This window comes from Dermacentor silvarum, chromosome 1, assembly GCF_013339745.2.
Source record: "Dermacentor silvarum isolate Dsil-2018 chromosome 1, BIME_Dsil_1.4, whole genome shotgun sequence".
In the NCBI taxonomy this organism is placed as follows: domain Eukaryota; kingdom Metazoa; phylum Arthropoda; class Arachnida; order Ixodida; family Ixodidae; genus Dermacentor; species Dermacentor silvarum.
Genome location: NC_051154.1, coordinates 152,804,362 through 152,811,662, shown reverse-complemented (window position 1 = coordinate 152,811,662; position 7,301 = coordinate 152,804,362). Strand labels below are relative to the sequence as shown.

The 7,301-nt window shown below is 46.2% G+C and overlaps 1 pseudogene; it reads left to right on the top strand.

Annotated features, from left to right (window-relative positions):
- The first annotated feature begins 4,736 nt into the window (after positions 1-4,736).
- On the top strand, positions 4,737-4,888 carry LOC119437897 (U2 spliceosomal RNA; annotated as a pseudogene).
- Positions 4,889-7,301: the final 2,413 nt, after the last annotated feature.

Genomic DNA, 7,301 nt, shown 5'->3' with positions numbered 1-7,301 from the left:
AAGCCTAGTTTATGTGCGCAATAAAAATTGTTGCAAGTCAGCGCTCTTTCCTGTCACTTCTCTGGCTTCCCATGTAGATCGTCACGCTGCTAACCAAAGATTCAACTTTACCAACACGCCCGGTCAGCCACCCTTTTCATATTACTTCACCACTAAAAAATTTTCGGCTACATGTTCATTGTAGCCTAGTACACATCAGCCACTACACAGCTAATTTTTGAGCTGATGGTGGTTCACGGGCCCTCAGGAGGTAAATCAGTTATATACTTACTACATTTTTAGTAAACGTTTTTTAACAGTTTGTTGGTACACGCAGGAATCCTGAAATGTCGAATTTTTCTGATAAACATGAATTTGGCAATTTTTCGACAGAGTAGTGCCAATTGGATTATGTTGAGTTTATCTGAGAACACAGAGACATATTAATAAGAGAATGCGGTGAGAGGTTCCGATCAGGAGAGGAAGGCGGTAACGGTAAATTTTGGATAGGCAGGTACTGGGCGTTGTTACTCTGTTGTTTACAAAGAAAGGAACCTGGGTGAAAGTCGCTCGTAGAAATGAGCTTGCTTCTACTAAGCTGCTGTGATGTGATGAACTGCTCACACACTTCGCTGAGGCAACGCCAAGGAGCAAGGAGTTCAGCAGTACAAGGGTGTTTCGGCGGGAACGTAGGACGCGTGTGCAGGGAACTAGGGGCGCTATAACGTGTAGTTACTCCAAACTGCTTCTATTTCATTTCTGCAATCAGTACTCCATGATTGGTCAAAAATAATTCGGGCTACCCTCACTTCGCCTGTCGGTCACGTGACGTCACGAAAACAGCAAAAACTCCCCATCTGACATGATGCGTACACACCGATTATGCATGATTAGACGGAACAAAAGAAAAATGATTTCCTATTACCACATCTTTTTCGCCGTAAGCCCATCGCTATTGGTGAAAAGTTTTCGGGCTGCACCGACTTCGCCTTTCTGTCACGAGACGTCACAAAACCGCGACAAGTCGCCACATCAAAGTGACGTTTCCAAAGTAAACATGCATTATTGTGCCGAGCAAAACTGAATTCCTTTCGGAACAGCCGGTGACTGCCCCATTCCGAAATCAATAAAAGATGTTGGCCCAGCGATCGCTCTGGCAAGTTGGAGCTGTCGGGGAGAACGAATTTATTTCTGTTTAATAAAAAAATGCAGCCAGTTCCACGAAGTGACATCTGTCGAAACAGAGGAGCTGTGGTCCCTCGGTTTCTGCGATTTTCGCGTATGTTTCTGCGTATGGCCGCTCGCGCCGAGCGGCGTCCATCGTGCGAAGAGCGCGCGGAGCAAACACCTGCTACACCGGAGCCTCTCCTCTTCCTCCCTGGCGCGCACTCCTGCGTGACGGTGCACGCTCGACTAAGAACAGCTCGGCTGTTAAAATATTTACGTGGCCGTATAAGGTTGTCGAGGCCTTTCTACACATATACGACATTGCTCCGCCAACTCTTGTTCGCTGAGGATGCATTTCAGTGGCATTTTTAACCTTCCGTTGCACATTGCTGTGATGTACGACCAGCCACCGCAAGGTAAGCCAGCGGAAGCGGGTCAATCGCAGACGCCTGCAGCAGCCTCCTCATCCGATTATCTACATTTACTTAGTTAGCTCGGCCCCAACTTTTTCCACTTCTGCGTGATACTCGTCTCTTGTCAGCCAATGAGATAAGAAAAAAATTCACTGAGGATTACGATACACCTAATGCGAAATTTAAGGGCAGCTGTATACCTGTTTTCATTTCGCGATATGTTGGCTGGCGCGCACAATCTGTCTCGTGCGGCACGTCGCAAACGGAGCGAAGTGTGGCGCCACTTCTTCGCTAATCGGGAGATGACGAGAGGAAGCGCGTGGGTGACGCGTGGGCGCGATTCACAGCAGCCGTTGCAGACAACCTCCGCTCATGCAGCGCTTTGTTTCCATAGAGACGACGCGCAGTATTCTGGCGCCATCTCATAGCCATCGTCGCCACAAAGCCCCTCGTGCGCGGCACTACGCTTTGCTTCTCACGCTTTCGCCATACCCTCCTCCGCTTTCCTCGTCGCGCCTCTTCGCTCTCGCCGCTTTTTTCATCCCCCGCTGCACTCCGCGTTCGCTCTCATCTTTCGCTCTGCTCGTTCGCTCGCTTACGAGGTAGGACGCCGACGCTCGCCGCAGGAACGGACGCCTAAGAGCTGCGCTCTAAGACCTGTCAAGGTAGGCAATGCTATTCGCTTTGAAATCAAACAAAAGTGACCTGCTATAAACGAGGAGAGAGTATGATTAGGCTGTTCAAATAACGCTGCGGGTCACCACCCGAAGCTTGCGTCGGCGGTTACGTAAATTTGAAGGCACGAGATTGGAATAAAAACATATCGGAATAGTTTTACGTTATATAGCCCAAGGGTAGGCAATCGCAGACAATCCACGGTAAAAAGAGTTCTGTACCGCAGGAAAGAAGCAGAAAGGGGCTAGTGTTTCACGAGCTGAAGTGGCACGGAAGGTTCGAGGAGGCCATGTCGACAGCACAGAGGGAGCAGAGAAGCCGAGTAAGGAAGACGGGTTGGACTGGTTGGGAGTCAATGTTCGAGAGGCCAACGAGGTCCTACCATGAGGGGACCTCGCCGCGACGCGTATTTTGTTTCCGTTGCACAGCAGACGTGTAAAACACTGCGAGAGTTCCACTGCCGTTTAGTAGCGCTCGGAGCTACACAACCACGACGGCTTCACTGGAGGGCCGCCGAGCCGTGAGCGAGCTGCAATAGAAATGTGAACCTTTTCTAGGTGGCGCTACGATAGTCACTATTTTTGTTGCGTTTTGTGGAGCTTTGCCACGTTCATTTGTTTGTTTGAATATAAAAATTTATTTGCCACCTGTCTTTGTTGTTTCTTGTTGCCCTCGGGGGCGTCCCTGAGAATGTCGCGAAGCCTATTTTTGAAAGAAAAATTCAATGGCGTGCGTCACGGAGGCGTTCTATCTGGTACTTTAAGAACGTGGAAAGAATGGTGTACCTGAGGTCGGTACGAGAAATGGAGTTAGAGATGTTAATATAATCGCCTGCGCGGAGCTCGCGTTGAAAGGTATGAAGTTCTGTGCATGAACAAAATACAAAGTAAACTCGCGGGCATACAGCGCAGGCGCCTTAAGCCGAACGTAAGGCGCATGAGACTGCGATACGTAGGCTAAAGGTTGAACGTGAAAATCATTTGAAAGAGCTGCACGTATGGAGACTGGTTGCAGGTGGAGGTATTGAGGCGTCTGGAGGTAGAATTACCGAGCGTTTGTGGTATGCTAGTTGCATTTGGAGGAAACGCCTAGGGCTTCCTCCAAACGTAACGATTTCCCACTAATTATATTTCGGACTGCCAAACTTTCGCGATAAATGTATTGGAAATAGTGCCTTGAATTTCAAGAGCATATCAGGACGTTTGCCCGGAGATGCTCTTCAAGGAGCACAAGAATCCTCGAGGCTGCGTTCATGCGAAGACTGAGAAGGTTGAGGTTAAGGTCAAAGATCGTTTCGAGGAAATGGGGCTCTTCATAAAGAAATGCACGTGGGCGACCAGCACTGCTATGTGGACGAACGCGTCCAGTTTCTAAAAGCAGGCGATTTTGGTTGGTTTTGGACTAAGTGAAAAGGGTCACTCTACGAGCTAGTCTGGCGCATTAGTAGAGGAGAGTATCAACTTAAAATAACTAGAAATAATTATCTGGAGAGATATAAGGTTATAATCAAACTGGCCACCATCTATCTTGCTTGCTAGAGGAAAGTTTGGGTATGTTCATGGCGACAGAGAAAACAAATTTCATTCGAAGCGGCACAGGTGAGAGAGCCGCGGATGACGCCAGGAAATGTTGTGAAGGTTTAGTCAGAAGTTTAGATCAGAATTCTGGCCAGTGATTGAAAAAGGCACCCGATGCGCGGAGTTGTTTATGGCAAGGCTACAGAAATAAAGCTTTGGCGCCCGACGTGATATATGTTCAGAGGAATATATACTGTAACAGTCGCGTTAAAAACACAATGAAGGCACACAAAGCCATCGCTGAATGTGAAAAACGCAGAGACCGGCTCATACTTGCAACGTCGGTCGTGATAGGCAAAAACTTTCAGTGTCATTCCACTCTGTGAAGGTTACGGACCAGCGAAGCTATGTGGTGATAAACCGTTGCTCCGGTGAAAGGTTCCAAGTTTGTGGAATCTAGGCCACATGGTCGATTCGCATTTCTTTTCGCCTCGCGGGCCTAGCGGGCAGCACGCTTACGCTTGGCGTCCGTGGCCCGCTTATCGCGGGTGGTCACCTTCCTCCGCCGCCGCGCCCTTTACCTCTTCTGGGCCGGTATTTTGTAGCGATGCCTTTAATGTCATAATGCCTTTTCGCGCTTATCGCGCTTTGTCAGTGGTCAGAGCGACGGTCCGCTCACGATATCAACGTTGATAACGCGAGCGGACCGTCGCTCTGACCACTTACAAAGCGCGATAAGCGCGAAAAGGCATTATGACATTAAAGGCATCGCTACAAAATAGCGGCCCTGTTCACGCAGTCGTTCTTGGTAGGCACGCTCTTCTTCAGACCGTGCAACACGCGGCCTACCCGTTTCACAGTGAGAGTAGAACTGATGAAAGGAGCCTATGTAGAGCATGACGTCAGTAGACAGAAGACACTCAGACTGGTAGGCACTAGTTTGAATACGCGGGATGGCGTACACGTGTATGGTGCGAACGTAGACATGGCCGACGCGGGTCAAAGTGTAGTATCTGTTCTGATCGGCTTAATATCTGATACGGGTTGTATTTGGAGCCAAGATATTAAACTTATCTTTGCAAGTTGGCGGAATGCTTGAAGCATTCTTCACCTCTGCCGTGGGTCGGCCCACGTTTTTGGTCTGCGGACATCCATCCGCTGGAAACTAGCCATATACAGCTTCGTTGTAAAAAGAGCGTGGTGCGGAAACAAAAATGAACTGAAAGAAAAGACAACTCATGTGCAAGAAACAAAAACACAACAGGCCGATGTCTTGCCGAAAGCAAGAACGCGAGTCTATCCTTTGAATACCCAAACAGGAAAATAGGTCGCAAAGGTGAGCCTGTGGGCTAGTCTTGATCTGACAAAAAAAGCTTATAGAAAATTTGATAGGTGACGCACGCTTGATGTTGAAAAATATTTATTGTGCATAAGAACAACTTGTACTGCTCCTGAAACACGCGGCTGCTTAGAAAATTCGAGTAGGAGCTTACTGTACGTTAGCAGCCAGAAACCACTTCACAGCTTTCATTTGGTCCCCCTATGACAGTGATTGATATTTGGCGATGATTAACAAGCGGGTGCTGCGCTGCTTGAAGACACTGCATCGAGTAAGATACGCTAGTCAGAGTCTACTTTGCTATAGAGCGAGAGTTCCAAACTGTATTGTGCGCCGGAAAAGATTCACATGTTCTTCTACGGTCGTCAATTCAAATTGGAAAGAGACCACTGGCCGCTACAATACACAAATTGAGCGATAAATTAAACACACACGTCCTCCGTTCTATATCTCGCTTCTAACAGCGAATGGTTCTTCTTAACCATTTATTTATGGATCAACAATTGTTGGCGCAGACTATCGAAGTCGCATGCCCTATGATAGTATGTAATTTCGATTTATTTCTTCCGAATGACGTTTAATGCGACAGCCTTTTTGTGTGATGCATTAATGTGTGACATTGTGTAAACCTGATGTTGTCTAACATTTTGTAAACTAGCCCGAATTTCAGCTCTTCTGTAAAGCATGCACGCACGCACGCACGCACGCACAAACAAACAAGCAAAAAAAAAAAAACAAAAAAGAAAACAAGAGAAATCCCGTTTCATAGGGATTTGCGAGCCATGCAATGCTTCATTCTTAAGCTTCATTTGGCCTGTTGTATGTATAGTAGTCTGTCTTCTATTGTACTAGTCTTGGGGCTTTGAAGCTTTGAGGCCACAATCCCCTTTGTTGTCTGTGATCCGTTTGTAGTCTGTGCAGACTTATGCCGTGTGCATAGACGTGAGCACCTACCGCTCCCTCATAGGTACTTTCTTCGCGGGCCGAGAATACAACGGCACTCAAATTTTTAGAATTCCGTTTTGCGGGACCTCGACATTCTTTGCACAAACCTATTTTTGGTGTGGCCGTCTACGTTTCTTGCACTTCTGCTGGCCTGTTTAAGAGATGTTGGACTTCATCATGAGCCTTAGGTTGAGGATGTTCTTGTTATGCTGGGAGATCTCATCCAAAAGGGCGAAGAAAAATATAATACTGGTTCATTTTTCAAGAAAATTAGGCGGGGCTATTTCCGACCGTGTTATCTTTATCGGAAACAGCCTAAGGAAAGTTCCAAAGATCATGTATGGAGCAAGATAGCAAGGTGGGCGAGTTGGATTCATCTTACGTTTTGTAACGGAGCAAATGCAACACGGACAAAAGGAAGAAAACCACGACAACACGGCGCTGTGTTGTGTTTTTCTTCCATTTTTTTTCGTGTTGTTCCATTTGTCCGTGTTAGTTTTGCGCTGTTACAAAACGTATGATGAATCATGTATGGTGTTCACTTTTTTAATAAGAACTTTGAAGAAGTAGAAATATGGTTTTCCAGAGAACGAGTAAGTATAGTGTATGGAGTAGAATACCTAAATAATAGAATTAGAAGAAGTAATACACTTCTAGAGTAAATAATTTGTTATATTATTATGAATAATATTCGTATTATTATAAGTATTCTGAAAAATATATGGTCTATAAAATCCTGCCGTGGTAGCTTAGAGGCGGTGGTGTTGCGCTGCTAAGCACGAGGTCGCGGGATTTAATCTCGGCCGCGGCAGCTGCATTTAGATGGGGCCGAAATACAAAAACGCCCGCGTCCCGTGCATTGTACGTACGTTAAAGTTCCTCAGATGGTCAAAATTAATCCGGAGGTCTCCACTATGGGCGTGCCTCATAATCAAATCGTGCTTTTGGCACGTAAAACCCCAGAAATTATTATTATTATTATTATTATTATTATTATTATTATTATTATTATTATTATTATTATTATTATTATTATTATTATTATTATTATTATTATTATTATTATTATTACTGCAAACGCCTCTATAAGTGGGATCACGACTCATATATTGCATTCTTGGAGAAGAGCGCCTCCGACCGGACGGCGGAATTTTGGAAGTACATCCGCAAGCGCTCTAGTAATCGCGGAGAGTGTTTTCGCCTGCTCGACTCTAGAGGAGTAGAAGTCCAAGCAGTCGCGGATTGTTTTGCTGCCCATTCCTCTTC